Here is a 15,259-nt window from a genome sequence, read left to right as displayed (position 1 = left end):
GATTTGGGGATGTAGAGGAGGGTTGCTGTGATAGCAGGGTTCTTTAGTAGCAAGTAATATGAGATAGAAGTAGGGTGGCAGGACCAGTGTGGCTTGGTATGGGGATAAAGGACGGTGGGTACAACCCCTGGTCAAAAATAGCCTTGGGCTAAGCAAAGGATTTGGGACACGTCCTAGAATGCATGGGAAGTCATTGGAGAGTTTTAAGCAGGGCTGTCTTTATCTACTAGAGTTCTTAGTTCTGAGCAACAGAAACTGACTCTGGGTGACTAAGCAGAAGAAGAACATATTAAAATGATTCTGAGGAGGACTGGAGAAGTGGCTTCAGGCTAAGCTTCCAGGAATGAAGCTCAGAACCATGCTGAAGAACTGGCCTGATGAGAAACCTACCATGACTGGGATTGCTGCCGCCACCCCACCCCATACTGGAGGAAACTGCTGTCACCACTGGGGAATGGCTGCCACCTCCAAATGCCACACTTTTGTAGCCTCCTGCACCAACAAAATGCCAACCTTCCAAAAGAGCCTGTTTCCTCACCTTCCTCACCTAACTTCTAAATCAAAGGTTCATAGGGATGTGTCTGACCGAGGAAGACCAAAACCCATGTCTGAGTCCTGGCTGTAAAAGAGACTGGAATGTGGAGTCCAAACTCCCTTCCTGGGGAGGCAGAACTCAAAATATTGGAATTTCCCCAAATATAGAAGGGCTGTTTAAAAGATGATAGGAAGCCATGAGTCTGACAAGTGTACACTACAAGGGGCATGGGTCAGATATGAAATGTGAACCTATCACAGGTAATATATGTATTAATGGGGGGATATATTAGGTCAAGGTTTCTCAACCTCAGCACTACTCACATTTGGAGCCTCATCAGTCTTTGTTGTGGAGGACTATACTGTACCTTATAGAATGTTTAGCAGCATCCCTAGTGTCTGTTCACAAAATGCCTGTAGAATCAACCCCTCCTCCAGTCGTAAGACCCAAAGATGTCTCCAAACTTTGCCAAATATTCCCTAAGAAGCAAAATTGCCTTGAGAATCACTGGATTAGAGACTGGCTCAGTAGGAGGCTCTTTTGGTAACTGAGAAAAGAAAGGAATGACTGGAATGACAGTGGGAATGGAGACAGTGGAATGGACAGGAATAATGTTACAGAGGTAGAAATAATAGGACTTGGAAAATGACTATATTTGAAGGCTATAGTCATTAGGATAAAGCGTTAGCTGCTTCAAAAAGGATCTGAAATAATAGTGACCTAAGCAAATGCAAGTTTATTTTTTAAATGGCATTATAAAAATGAAAAAGTAACAAAGATATGTCAGGCAGATGCGTTGTAAAGATTCAGTGAGGCCTGACCAGGCGGTGACGCAGTGGATAGAGCATCAGACTGGGATGCGGAAGGACCCAGGTTCGAGACCCTGAGGTCGCCAGCTTGAGTGCAGGCTCATCTGGTTTGAGCAAAGCTCACCAGCCTGGACCCAAGGTCGCTGGCTTGAGCAAGGGGTTACTCAGTCTGCTGAAGGCCCCCTGTCAAGGCACATATGACAAAGCAATCAATGAACAACTAAGGTGTTGCAACAAAAAGCTGATGATTGATGCTTCTCATCTCTCTCTGTTCCTGTCTGTCTGTCCCTATCTATCTCTCTCTCTGACTCTGAAAAAAAAAAAAAAAGATTCAGTGAGATAACACCTTTTGTTTTAAGCCACTAAGTTTGTTATAGCAATAATAGGAAACCAATGCACTTGAGATCTTTATCTCAGTCCTTTGCCTGATAGGGTGTAACCACTGGGTTCGCAGTACTAATCCAACCAAAGGAGTGCATGAGGGTGCTATAAGAGAACTAGAGCATTCCAAGGCTCGGCCAGGGTTTAAGGTACTCTAGAGGACTATCATCTAACACCTTAGAGATTCATTAGAATGCTATATACCCCTTTTCTCAACCATCTCCCTTTTGGGGATTATTTTTTCTCTTTTGGAGAATGTCACCTTAATGTCTGCTAGCAACAGGCACTGCAACCTTCAAACTGTTCAGGAATTTAAATTTCTCTCAATGTATTATTTCATAGAATACTACAAAGGGATGATGTCACTCTTCTGTGGGACTCCATTCATTGGCTCCCTGTAGTCTTTTCAGTAATAAACATTTTATTTTAGAACAGTTTTAGATTTATAGAATTATTATGAAGACAGGTGCTAGAGACCAAATTTTTCCTATTATTAACATCATGTATTAGTGTGGTACATTTATCACAATTGATGAACCAATAATGCTATGTTTTTATTAATTGACATTCATACTTCATACTTGATTCAGACTTCCTTAGCTTTTACCTAATGGCCTTTTCCTGCTCCAGGGTCTCACCCAGAACACCACATTACATTTAGTTGCCATGGCTCCTTAGGCTTCTCTCGACAGTGACCGTTTCTTACACTTTCCTTGTATTTTATGGCCTTGACCGTTTTGAGAATCACTGGTTAGGTATTTTGTAGAATGTTAGTTGGGATTTGTCTGATATTTTCTCATGATTTGATGGATGTGATGTGCTCCTGGGATGATGGTCCATTATGGTAGAATGCCAGTCTCATCACATCATATCAACAGTATATGCTATCAATATGACCTCTCACCAATAGTGTTAACCCTGATCACTTGGCTTCTCCATTGTAAATTTGCTCCTTGTTTCTTTCTCCTTTTCATATTGTAACCATTAGAAGAAAATTACTACGTGTAATTTTAAACATACACTATGTGTACACTTAAAGAGTGGGAGTTATGCTCCACCTCCTGAGGGGTGAAGCATCTGCAGAAATTATTTAAATTTCTTCTGCACAGTATATGCGGCTATTCTCTATTTATTCAATCATTTGTTTATAGCAGTTTGGACTTATTTATTTTATACTTTGGCTTATAATCCAATACTGCTTTATTTCATTGTTCCAATTTTGACCATTGAGAGATCTTTCAGTTGTCTATTGCATCCATTTGACATCATTGTGAATTTTTGTTTTATTTGTTTTGTTTTTGAGCACTTTCTTACTTTCTGACACTATAAGGTGCTGCAGAATCATTTTGTATATATCTTGCCCCAACCCCAGAATCAGGCATTTTCCCAAGGAGTCCTAGTACCTTTTGTTGGAAAATGGTATTAGAAAACAAGATCTGGGTACTAGCTGTGCTCATTGCTATTGGGGTGTTGTTGCTTCCAGGCCTTCCCAGCTGACAGCACAAGGAGATATATAGTCGATTTGTATGACTCTGTGCTTTTGCACATGTTGATCCTTCTGTCTGGAATACCTTTCCTTCCTTTCTTCCAAGTAGAATGTTTCTCCTCCTTTTTGCTCCAAGAGCACTGGGAACATATTTTTAATGTTATCCATAACACCGGTGTGATTATTTGTACACCAGGCTTTCTTTAATCCTAGATTATTAGTTTCTCGATTAGAAAGGGCAGGTCTTATCTATATTCAACAACCCTCAACCCTCACATCTAGTGTGAGGACTGGTTAAGCAAAATTTAAAATAATAAATTCATGCATGTCTCTGAGCTCTTAATTTATCTGTTTGGAAAGTAAGATTCTTATTCTATCTCCCCCAGGGAAAGTCAGATTGACCTTAATTTGTGTGTGTTCTTACAAACCAAATTTATTTTGCTGAATTTTGAGCTTTTATCTACTTACCAACAGTTTCCGCACTGTAGTCTCAGAGAGCTTTTTGAAACACAGATTGTTGAGTCCCACCCTCAGAGTTTCTCATTTAGCAGGTCTGAACAGGGGCTTGAAATTTTTCATTTCTTGATTTCCTGGTGAAACTACACTGAAACCACACTTTGGGAACCATTGGTCCACCATGTGTTCTTACTGCGGTTGTTTAGGACTTTTTTTAAAACACTTATAAAAAGCCTTTGAGGTTTTCGAATTTAGAATTATTATGAAGACTTTGGATTATAAACCAAAGTGTAAAATAAGTACCTGTAAGTCCGAACTGATGTAAACAAATGATTGAGCCTGACCAGGCAGTGGCACAGTGGATAGAGCATCAGATTGGGATGTGGTTCAAGACCCTGAGGTCGCCAGCTTGAGCGCAGGTTCATCTGGTTTGAGCAAAGCTCACCAGCTTGGACCCAAGGTCGCTGGCTTGAGCAAGGGGTTATCCAGTCTGCTGTAGCCCCACGGTCAAGGCACACATGAGAAAGCAATCAATGAACAACTAAGGTGTCGAAACAAAAAACTAATGATTAATGCTTCCCATCTCTCTCCCTTCCTGTCTGTCTGTCCCTATCTATCCCTCTCTCTGACTCTCTCTCTCTCTCTGCGTCTGTAAAAAAAAAAACACAAAAAAAACAATCGAGTAAATAGACACTCAGGGACTCTACTGTGCAGGAGAAATTACAACAATTTATGTAGATATCACGCTTGGCAAGATATTGAAATGGGCTATTAGAAAAATATTGTGAGTTGAAACTAGAATCATGCAAGTTAGAAAAAAAACTCTCCAGAAGTTGATGAAATGATTATAATCCTATCCATGGACCAAATGAAGATGTCTGGAACTTATTGGAAGAAAGAAGGAAAAATATTCTTGGAAAGCAAACTAGAAGAAGGCAGACAGGAGACAGGAATGAAGTCAGGGGAAGCATTAGGATTTTCAGTTTGATCTGTAATCTGATTTGAATCTTTTACCAAGATAATGTATTCACCTATTTATTGGGTAATTAAGAAAAATATTATAAAGAATATTAAATCTGATCCACAAGAAGAGTGTCATTTCCTACTGCAAACGCCAGATAGAATACTTTTAATAGACATTGTTGGTTTCTTAATTCTCAAATGAGGCCTGTCGAGGGCCATACACTGTAGTGTAGAGACATTTCTATCACAAGTCAGGCAAGATAGAGTGGAGCTGCTAACAGCAGGGTAGAGGACGGGCTACTGCTAAACGTCCTGCAAAGTACAGGGTAGCCCCTACATCAAAGAAGTAGGTGGCCCAATATGTCCACTGTAATTGAAAAACAGTTGTTTAATAAAAAAAGAAAGAATTGTTTAAAAAGAAAAAAAAAGAATTCTGTGTGACCTTAAATGTCATTAATGCCAAGGTAGAGAAATGATTTGTTTGAACTGGGCTCACATCTGTGATTCTCAGAATTTCAGAGTGGTATCACACTGTCTTGTTTGTTGGTTTCCACAATACCCTTCATTTCTCATAAGAGAAATTTAAAACTTAGCATGAATTTAAGTTCACTTTGAGCCGCAAATAATAACATGTAACCCCCTTTTAGATAACTGATAATAAGTGGAGGTAAGTAGGTAAGTGGGTGTGTTTATTTTTCAAAACCAGGAGGGAGTCACTGCCGTAAATCATTCCAGAGTGTGACTGGTGGGTGGGAGCAGCCGGGCTCTGAGTCAGTCACTGGTGTCCACCCAGAATTGTCATCGCACAGACTTCAGGAGAGTGTGGCCTAGGACAGAACTGGGAGAGAGGGGGATATGCTGCCGAGTGAAGGATGATTCTGCCAGATGTCTCCCCAGCCCCTCAGAGTAAACTGTAGGGTCACTTATTCCTCTGGTCAGGAATACACTAGTAATTTCAAACCAGCAATTACACAGATTCCATTAGCAGCTCGAAAAACCAGACGTGTTGCCTGGCAACAGCATCCTTCTCTCTGCTCACCTTCCATATCCCCTGGACTGTGGGTTGCCCTTTAGTGACCTTCCTGTTGCCCTTTAGAGACCTTCCTAAAAAGGCAGCTTAGCATAGTGGTTAAGAGCATGGACTTCTAAAAGCATAACACCTACCGGCCTGGATCCTGAATGCTGGCCCTATAACTTGTCTGCAATGCCTAAGCTTAGGCAAATTTCTTAACCTCTTTGTTTCCTCACCTATAAAATGAAGATAATATTAGTACTTTATAAAGTCTTGGTGGGGATTTAATGAGTTCATATATAGCTGGTGCCCAGAGCATCACAAACACAATAAATGTTACCTCTTATTTTTCTCTATCCTTTTTATATATATAGTGCTGCTGGCTTTTATTCTTGTTTTTAATGATGAATTTGGCAAATTTTCCCTAAAACAAGTCTTTGAACAGAAATGAAAGCTAATAAACTGATTTCTATAACCCTTTTTTTTATTTTTAATTAAATGTATTGGGGTGACATTGTTTAACAATCTATAGCCCCTTTCAAATGAAATGAAACAGACTAGCTACACTCTATTATTTAATCTAAGTTTCCTAAACTCCATTTATTTCACCCCTTTTTCCAAAAAGTATTCCATGTTTCTCATGAGCTATACTGTTATTTACCTTGTTCCTTATAAATAAACCTCCTTCTTAAACTGTATATAAATTTGTTTAAAAGGGGAAGCTCTATAAAGGGAAAATTTTTATTAATTCCCAAATAGGGGGTAAAGGTAAAAAATAAATACCATGGCCTGACCAGGCAGTGGCTCAGTGGATAGAGCATCGGACTGGGACGCAGAGGACCCAGGTTCCAAACCGGAAGGTCCCGGGCTTGAACGCAGGCTCACCAGCTTGAGCATGGGGTCGCCAGCTTGAGCATGGGATCATAGACATGACCCCATGGTCGCTGGCTTGAGCCCAAAGGTAGCTGGCTTGAAGCCCAAGGTTGCTGGCTTGAGCAAGGGACCATTTGCTCCGCTGGAGCACACTACTCCCATGAAGGCACATAGGAGAAAGCAATCAGTGAACAACTTAAGGTGCCGCAACGAAAAATTGATGTTTTCCCATCTCCCTTCCTGTCTGTCTGACCCTATTTTTCCCTTTCTCTGTCTCTCTGTCTCTCTCTCACTCGCTAATAAACAAATAAATAAATACCATGAAAACTAAACTTGCATTTCTTAAAATTAGTGAAATATCTTAAATTATGAATTTAACATAGAAGTAGAGGAAATGCAGGTAATAATATATCTGATTTATTGACATTGTATGAAGAACTTCATCTGTGCTAGTTTATTTAGTATAATTCTCATAATGACTCTTTAAGTAAGCATGATCTCCACTTTTACAGAGGATGGCTCCAAGCCCCAGAGGAGTGAACGAATTGCCCGAGGCCCCAGAGTTGGGATGGGCCGAGCAGGTCCCTGTGAGGCTAGAGTCCTCAAGAACTGCAGGGCAGAGTCCCCACATTTCGTATTTTCTCTCCTCATTCATCCGGCCACCCTTCCTAAGAACTTCCCCTAAATCCTGTGCCAAAAGTCCCTGGATACACGATGATGACTCAGGTTTTCACCAAGATACGGTTAGACTTTCAGGTCTTTCATGACAACAAGAAAAATCATTATTTGCATCAGGAAATATTGGCAACTGTTATTTTACAGTTTTCAGCTTCCTTCTAGGTTTAGCAGGTCCTGTGCAGCTGGTTAACATGTATGAGATGCAAATAGGAGGCTGAACATGATCTCGATCTTTCTGGTAGAGAAAAGGAATGGGGGTGTAATGGAGGAGCAGGGAAGAAGGGCGAACCAAGAAGCTGCTCTGGAGAGGGGAGAGAAAAGGAAACCTAGGGATAGAGAGAGAGGTGGCGAGAGAGGAAAGATGCCACCCAGGAAGATTCTGAGGTACATTGTGAATTTTTTTCCATGTGATATGCGATGTCACTCATCTTCTTCCATGTCTGGTTCTGCATTTTTTCCTAATACACTAAAGATAATCACAATACAATCTCAAATGTTCATCCATGTAGCACCTGAAATTATTCCGCACCCCTCCAGGGTAGCATAGGCACCCTGGGAAACTGCCTCTGACGTCATCCACTTCCGTGGCTTCCATTTCACCTCTAGGCGGATGACTTGGAAATTCATATATTTCCTGCCACCCTCTTCCCAGAACAACCAACATCATAATTTAAATGTCTAATACCATTATTTCTGCCCCTACTACATTCAAGATACACAGGTCTACCTTTGCTGTTCCCTTCACCTTTCCCTTCAATGCTTTGCCTGCCTGGTTTCTAATGCTCAAATGTTACCTCCTCAGAGAACCCTTCCTGGACCCCTAACAAAGTAAGCACACCTGCCTCAGTTACATCACCCTAACAATGATATGAGCACCCCACAAGCTATGTCCCTTTGTTTCCTTCACTGCACATACCACAATCTATACCTTTTGTTTATTTTCTGATTGCTTAATTTATATCTTCATTTGCTAGAACATAAACTCCACGTGACCAGAGAGTCTGTCTTTTTTATTAAATAGGACCTTGCACACTGTAGGTTCCCAAATAAATATTGTTAATTTAATGAACAGATTAATCTGTGGTGACCAATAATAAATGATTTTATGAGGAGAGAGTCTACAGTGTCTCATATCACCATTGATAATGGCCACATGCTAATGAACAAGATTTTCGAGCCCTTTACAGTTTTATGAGCACGTTCTCATAGGACCTATGACATAGGTTATTACTATGGTCTGAATGTTTCTGTCTCCCCAGAATTTATGTTAAAATCCTCACCCCCAAAAGTGATGATATTAGTAGGTGGGCCCTTATGTCATAATGGGATTAGTGCCTTATAAAAGAAGCTCCAGCCTGACCAGGTGGTGGTGCAGTGGATAGGGCATCAGACTGGGTCACAGAGGACCCAGGTTCAAAACCCTGAGGTCTCCCTGGCTGGTTGGCTCAGTGGTAGAGCGTCAGCCTGGCATGCAGGAGTCCTGGGTTTGATTCCTGGCCAGGAAAAACAGGAGAAGCGCCCATCTGCTTCTCCACCCCTCCCCCTCTCCTTTCTCTCTGTCTCTCTCTTCCCCTCCCGCAGCCAAGGCTCCATTGGAGCAAAGTTGGCCCCGGCACTGAGGATGGCTCCATGGCCTCTGCCTCAGGCGCTAGAATGGCCCTGGTTGCAACAGAGCAACGCCCCAGATGGGCAGAGCATCGCCCCCTGGTGGGCATGCTGGGTGGATCCTGGTCGGGCACATGCGGGAGTCTGTCTGACTGCCTCCCCGTTTCCAGCTACAGAAAAATACAAAAAAAAAAAACCAACCCTGAGGTCCCCGGCTTGAGCACAGGCTCATCCAGCTTGAGTGCGGACTCAACAGCTTGAGCACAAGGTCACTGGCTTGAGCATGGGATCAGAGACATGACCCCATGATTGCTGGCTTGAGTCCAAGGTCACTGGCTTGAGCAGGGGGTCACTGGCTCAGCTGTAGCCCCCCCCCCATCAAGGCACAAATGAGAAAGCAATCAATGAACAACTAAGGAGCTACAACAAAAAATTGATGCTTCTCATCTCTCTCCCTTCCTGTCTGTCTGTCCCTATCTGTCCCCTGGCTCTGTCTACCTACATGAGGACACAGCCAGAGGACAGACACAAGCTGTGAACCTGAAAGAGGATATTAACCAAAATATGGCCATGCTGGCACCTTGATCTTGGACTTTCCAGAACAGCTATGTGGTCTTCACAAAGACAAAAAGCTTAGCTTTTAGACTGTTCTATAGTATTTTGTTAGAGCAGCCCAAATGAACTAGAACAGTTAGCAATATTTTTTTCCCAGCAGAACTTATCAAGGTAGATACTATTTTTATCTTCATTTTACCCCTAAGGATATTCAGGCTAAGTAGGTAAATATAACTGGAGGTACACTAGATGAGAAAACTGATAAGCTGTCAGAAGTGCAGACAATGCCAAGTGGACATGCCTCTTTTTCTTTTCTTTTATTTTATTTTATTATTTACTCATTTTAGAGAGGAGAGAGAGAGAGAGAGAAGGGGGGAGGAGCTGGAAGCATCAACTCCCATATGTGCCTTGACCAGGCAAGCCCAGGGTTTCGAACTGGCGACCTCAGCATTTCCAGGTCGACGCTTTATCCACTGCGCCACCACAGGTCAGGCATGCCTCTTTTTCTTACTAGGGTGACCAATCTTCCTAGTTCTCTTAGGACTGCCCTCTTTTTAGTACTGAGAATCCTGCATCCTAGGCAAACCAGGACGATTGGTGACCCTGTCGTACCCTGAAAATTGTAAGTAAGACATTAGACACTTCATGCAATTAGATCCCTGGCCATCTAAAATGCAATGACTAAAACATGGGGGATGGGAGTAGGGATGGGGTTTAGACTCTAAAGACATCAAGTTACAGAATGCCTCGTTGGTGAACCCACCCAGCTTACTTCAAAGGAATGCTGAGACAGGAAGTCATTAATAACCTGAAAAGGAACAGACACTCCAAGATGCCGTCTATGGTCTTACCCTGAAAGATAAAGATGGTAACTAGGTTAGCCTGGTTATCAAGCCTCATGTTTTCAGACTGAATCTGATCCACTACAAGTGCAAAAGGTATGCTGGGCAGTAGTGAAGCAAACCCCTGCCGGCACCCTGCTCAGGAAAAACCAGCTCATTATTCCAGAAAGGAAAATTCTTCCTCTTCTAATTCAATACAATTTAACACCTTTTTCAATACAGTGGATATCTTGACTTAATCATTCTGGTAAAGTAGCCATAACAAGTTCACGTGTGTGTGTGGGGGGGGGGGGGTATGTGTGTGTGTTGCAGGGAGGTGATGATTGCATAGGTAGCATTGTCTGCTCATCTAGGTAGAGACAGCACTGTCCATTCATGTCATTGAGTAATTGAAGTGAAGCAATTATGTATCACATTTTGAAAGGCATTTAAAAAAAATACACCACTAGATGATTCAGACTTAATTATCTTGTCTTTGCGGCAGCTGGGTTCAAAGCTCAAGTAGAGAACACGTCGACTTCAAAGGCAGAGGGAATCGAAGGTGCTCCCGGGCTTTGGACTCTTCCTCTGCTTGAGGTAAGAATCGTGAACGAACTTCAGGTCCGTGCCAGCGCACGGTCTCCTGACGGGGATCGCCTCTTGCTGGAGACATCCCCAATCGGGTAGGACACTGACACCCTGAACAGGCAGCTGTCACGTATTCTGAGTTATGATTGTCTGCCTTGGTTTTTCTGTCTTGTTTTGTTTTGTTTTTATGTCACTTATGCTCACCCAGGAGACTATAACCAGCTCTAATAAAGAAAAGAGAACTTGATTGGGACTGACCATGTTTGGTTTTGCATGTTTAGTGTTGTTATGAGGGTTGCTCCAGAGTCTGGACTTATTTTTGCTTCCATTTCAATGGGGAACCCAGCACAGTGGCAGAAAATTCTAACTCAGTTCTCAACTGGTGTGGTTGGGATGAAGGAGCTGCTGTGATCTCTCTACTTTGGGGCCAGGTTTTGAACCACACCAGTGACCAAGATCCTGCCAGAGCAAACGACCCTCCCACTTGCCTGAAATTTTTAGCTTGTCTGTGCTGTGTATGGAGTTTGGGGGAAGAAATATTTAGTGTAAATTGTCAAAGCCCTTGTTGTTACAGATTTTGATATGAAATCAGAGGTGTGGGATGAATCCCTTGAAATATTCTCCCATTCTTGCGATAGCCCTAATGGTGAAGACACTTCACCACTAGGTTTCTTTAAACCAATAGCATTTAATCATTCAAACTTTGCCTCTGTTTTAAAGGCTACATTTGATTCACTCAGCACTTCTTTAGCCAATTTTTCCAGTCTGTCAGAGTTCTCCCCAATGAGTGGTAGTGGTAAATTGATCTGTCTCAGGAATTTTCTCAGTTGCACCGGAGTTTTCTCATTTCTCATCTTTGAAATGGCTCAGGCAAGGACTATCTAATTTAGAGGTGTTATTCTGCCCAGATCTTGGTATAAAAATGTAATAAAAAAAGAAAGAAAGAAAGAAAGAAAGAAAGAAAGAAAGAAAGAAAGAAAGAAAGAAAAGAGGGAGGGAGGGAGAGAGAGAGAGAGGGAGGAGAGAAGGAAAGAAAGAAAAAGAGAGAGAGAGAGATGTAATGAGTTCTAAGGCTTTGAATCTTAGAAAGAAACAATTCCAAAGAAGCAACAAAATAGGTAACTCGGCTGGCAGGGTTTTTAAATCACCTTGGATTCCTTTTTTTAACAGGCAATTCACCCTGCCCTGACTTGTCAGGCAAATTACTTAACCTTTTTAGGAGTCATCTCCTTGCTTGACAAGGTTCCTTTCCACCCCTGCCCATAAATTATCATCCTAACCAAACAATCCAATTGAAAGTTACATACAATCCATCCCTCTATAGCCCAGTAATTTCATTCACTCGTAAAATTTTTAGAGGAAAAATATGTTTTCCTATATGCAATTTTGAGTTCCTAGATCTCCATCAAAGTAGACCACTTCAGAAACTTTCTTTAACCTAGAAAGGAAAACAGCTCTTTGCTGCTGGAAGGGAATTTAAAACTTCCCTTGGCCTGACCTGTGGTGGTGCAGTGGATAAAGCGTTGACCTGGAAAACTGAGGTTGCTGGTTCAAAACCCTGGGCTTGCCCGGTCAAGGCATATGTGGGAGTTGATGCTTCCTGCTCCTCCCTCCTTCTCTCTCTCTCTCTCTCTCTCTCTCTCTCCTCTCTAAAATGAATAAATAAATTTAAAAAAAAAAAAACTTCCCTTGTACCCAAGAAAAGTCAAAGGGACTTGCACTTGATGCTTGAAAATTTCCAGATGCCTAATGATTGTTTTTTCCACATGGAAGATGGCATCAAGGAAGTCCTATTTAAAATTCCCAAATGAAAATGAAAATTCTAGCATTCATCAAGTCATTAAATGAAAAAATACACACACACACACACACACACACACACACACACACACACACACACACACTAAAAGTAGGAGCCAGAAGAACAAGGTTTGATTTCCAGGTGCCTGACTTACTGTGGAATCTTGGGCAGGTCATTCAGGCTCTCTAAGCCTCTGTGTCCACGTGTCCAAAATGGAGGTCAGATAACATCCACCTGAAGTGTTGTGAGCTTTGTAAATGGTAAAATAGAAAAAAATACAAATTTATTATTTTGGTTATGATTTCATTAGCCAGTAATATCTCTTCTTTGGTTTTATTGTGCTTTTGCACTATGGAAATGGAGAGCTATTTATATGACAATTTGGTTTTCTCATTTTTCCACCCTGTTCTGACACCTTTCTTAGTTAACCAGGATCTTCTAAGTCTTTCAGTCATTGAGTTAGTAAATATTTATTGAGGTCCTGCTATGTGTCAGGCACAGATATATTTTCTACCTTAATTTGCATGCAATCTAATGGTTAGAAATTTTTTGGTCTAACATTCTTTTCCATTGCTTTCTGCTGCTGTAAAAAATGTTTTCCTCTTTTGAGAAGGCTGTCTGATGCCTGCCTTGGCATGACAAATCCATTTACAGAGAGTAGCATGACTACACATTCATATGGCCTCATCACTTGTTAAAATGTGGAAATACTCCCACACCATTTGATGAATAGCCACGAACCTTAGTGGTAGGTGTGTTCCCCTTCCTCCCATAGTCCCACTCATCTCTGCTATCCTCCTGTCCAGGACCCCTTGACCATCCCCCAGGTTGACTAAAGGATCAAGGAAGGCCTAACGTAAATGGCCAGCGGACCCAGCTCCCGAGTCCATTCTGAGTAGGAGATGGTACTACCATCCCGCCTCCCAGAGTATGGAGGCGCTCGCACTTGCTTACCCACTCCTCAGCTTTCCTCCAGCCCTTGGATCACTCGGTGCTTTCTTTTTTAATTGAATTTATTGGGGTGATACTGGTTAACATAATTATCTCTGTACACCGTATTGTGTGTTCAGCCCCCTTAGTCAAGTCTTCATTCATTGCCATTTATCCCCCCTCTACCCTCCTACACTTGCTCCTCCGACAATCACTAGACTCATTGCCTGCCTGGAGACCATTTTCTCCTACCCACACCCCTCCCCCCCTTAGCTCTCACTCTCATTCCTCCGTGCTTCCCTCAGTGTTGCCTGCGCCCTGATCATCCTCCAGCCTCCTCTCCTTAGCCCTGCCCACAGCAATGCTGCCCAGGTTCTTTCTGCAGATTGTCCTGTGTAACCCAAACCAGCTCCTCCAAAGGGCTGAAACATCACTCTGAATGTATATGGCCATTGCAGTGTTACAATATTAAAATAACTAAGTATTAATAGTAAATAGTTACTACTCTGAGTCTCCACCCCACATCTAGTACGCCCAGCCACACTGACCACTCCTCCAAGATGTCCCCTGTCCTCCCTCGATCCAGTACCTAACCTCGCAACTGTGCTCCTAGACTGTGACCAACACCAGCTGCGATGGCGCATGTGCTCTGCTAGTGTACAGATCACCTCTGCAAAAAGCTATAACGTAGAGTGAGGTGAGGGCTATTCCTTCATTTATGACTCATTGATTCATTCTAAGAATACTTACCAATCTCTCACTGTTTCCAAGACACTGAGTCAGGCTCTAGGACCTCCAAACTGGATCAGGTCTGTACCCTCATTCTTCATGATGCTTACATTCTGGTAGGAGAGACAGACAATAAACAAAAATAAATAAATAAAAACACATGAACAAATATATATTTTGACAGAGGATTCAGAAGGAAATGAGATGAGCATTGGAAAGTCAGAAACTGTTTCGGAAAGAAGGCTGTGTTTAAAATGGACTTTTGGATACAGAGGGTAAAGGGGAACAACACAAACACAGGCATTGGGCAGGAAACATGGCGTGTGTTCAGGAGCCAGGAGCTCAATGTGTCCAGCCAGTGGTGTACATAGGGAGGGCTTCTGGGAGGTCAGGTGACAGGTGTAAGCAGGTTGACTGAGCCAGCCTCTTGCCACACCTGAAGGTGAACTTAGGCCGTACAGAACAAACAGGTCAAGACCCTAACTCCCAACTGCATGGCCCTCCAGCAAAAGACCCGCCTGAGCGTTCACTAATCGAGTTTAGGGCCACTGAATGAGTCAGGCAGCTTGTGCACCAGCCCCGGGAGTGACTGGGGCAGCCCTCGCTCTCCCTGCCAAGCTGGAAACACTAGTGTGGGTTTTTCCTAAAACACTTTCCAACGGCCCTGCTTTGTGCCTAAGAGCACCTTTCCGCATTTCACACAAAGTCAAGATAGGCTGACAACAGCCCTACTCAGATACTGCCTTCCCTGGTCAGACTGCTTTGTTTCTTTCAAAGAAATGCTCTGGGATACCCTTTTGTCTTCGTCACCCCAATCCCATGTCTATGGCCTTACCCATAAGCCCACACAAGCCCCTTTATCAAAACTCTTGCTTATCTTGGCCAAGCACCCCGCCCCCGTGCACACACACACACACACACACACACACACATACCTCTTTCAGTGACCCCTCCCCCTTCCTCCAGATCGCTCCTGAATCCCAGCCCCTTCTGAATCTTCCCCTGCCCCACCCCTCCTTCTGTCTAAGTGCACGGCT

At 42.7% G+C, this 15,259-nt stretch overlaps 1 protein-coding gene across 1 annotated transcript in view; it reads left to right on the top strand.

Moving 5' to 3' along the window:
- The first annotated feature begins 10,697 nt into the window (after positions 1–10,697).
- Positions 10,698–15,259, top strand: part of BPIFC (BPI fold containing family C) — a 40,649-nt gene continuing 36,087 nt past the window's right edge. Inside the window, exon 1 of the mRNA XM_066361246.1 lies at positions 10,698–10,771. The gene's annotated coding sequence lies outside the window, so the exon portion shown is untranslated. The remainder of the gene's footprint in view (positions 10,772–15,259) is intronic.

This window comes from Saccopteryx leptura, chromosome 1, assembly GCF_036850995.1.
Source record: "Saccopteryx leptura isolate mSacLep1 chromosome 1, mSacLep1_pri_phased_curated, whole genome shotgun sequence".
NCBI lineage: Eukaryota > Metazoa > Chordata > Mammalia > Chiroptera > Emballonuridae > Saccopteryx > Saccopteryx leptura.
The sequence above is the reverse complement of the archived record's forward strand: the minus strand, read 5'-3'. Positions and strand labels throughout refer to the sequence as shown.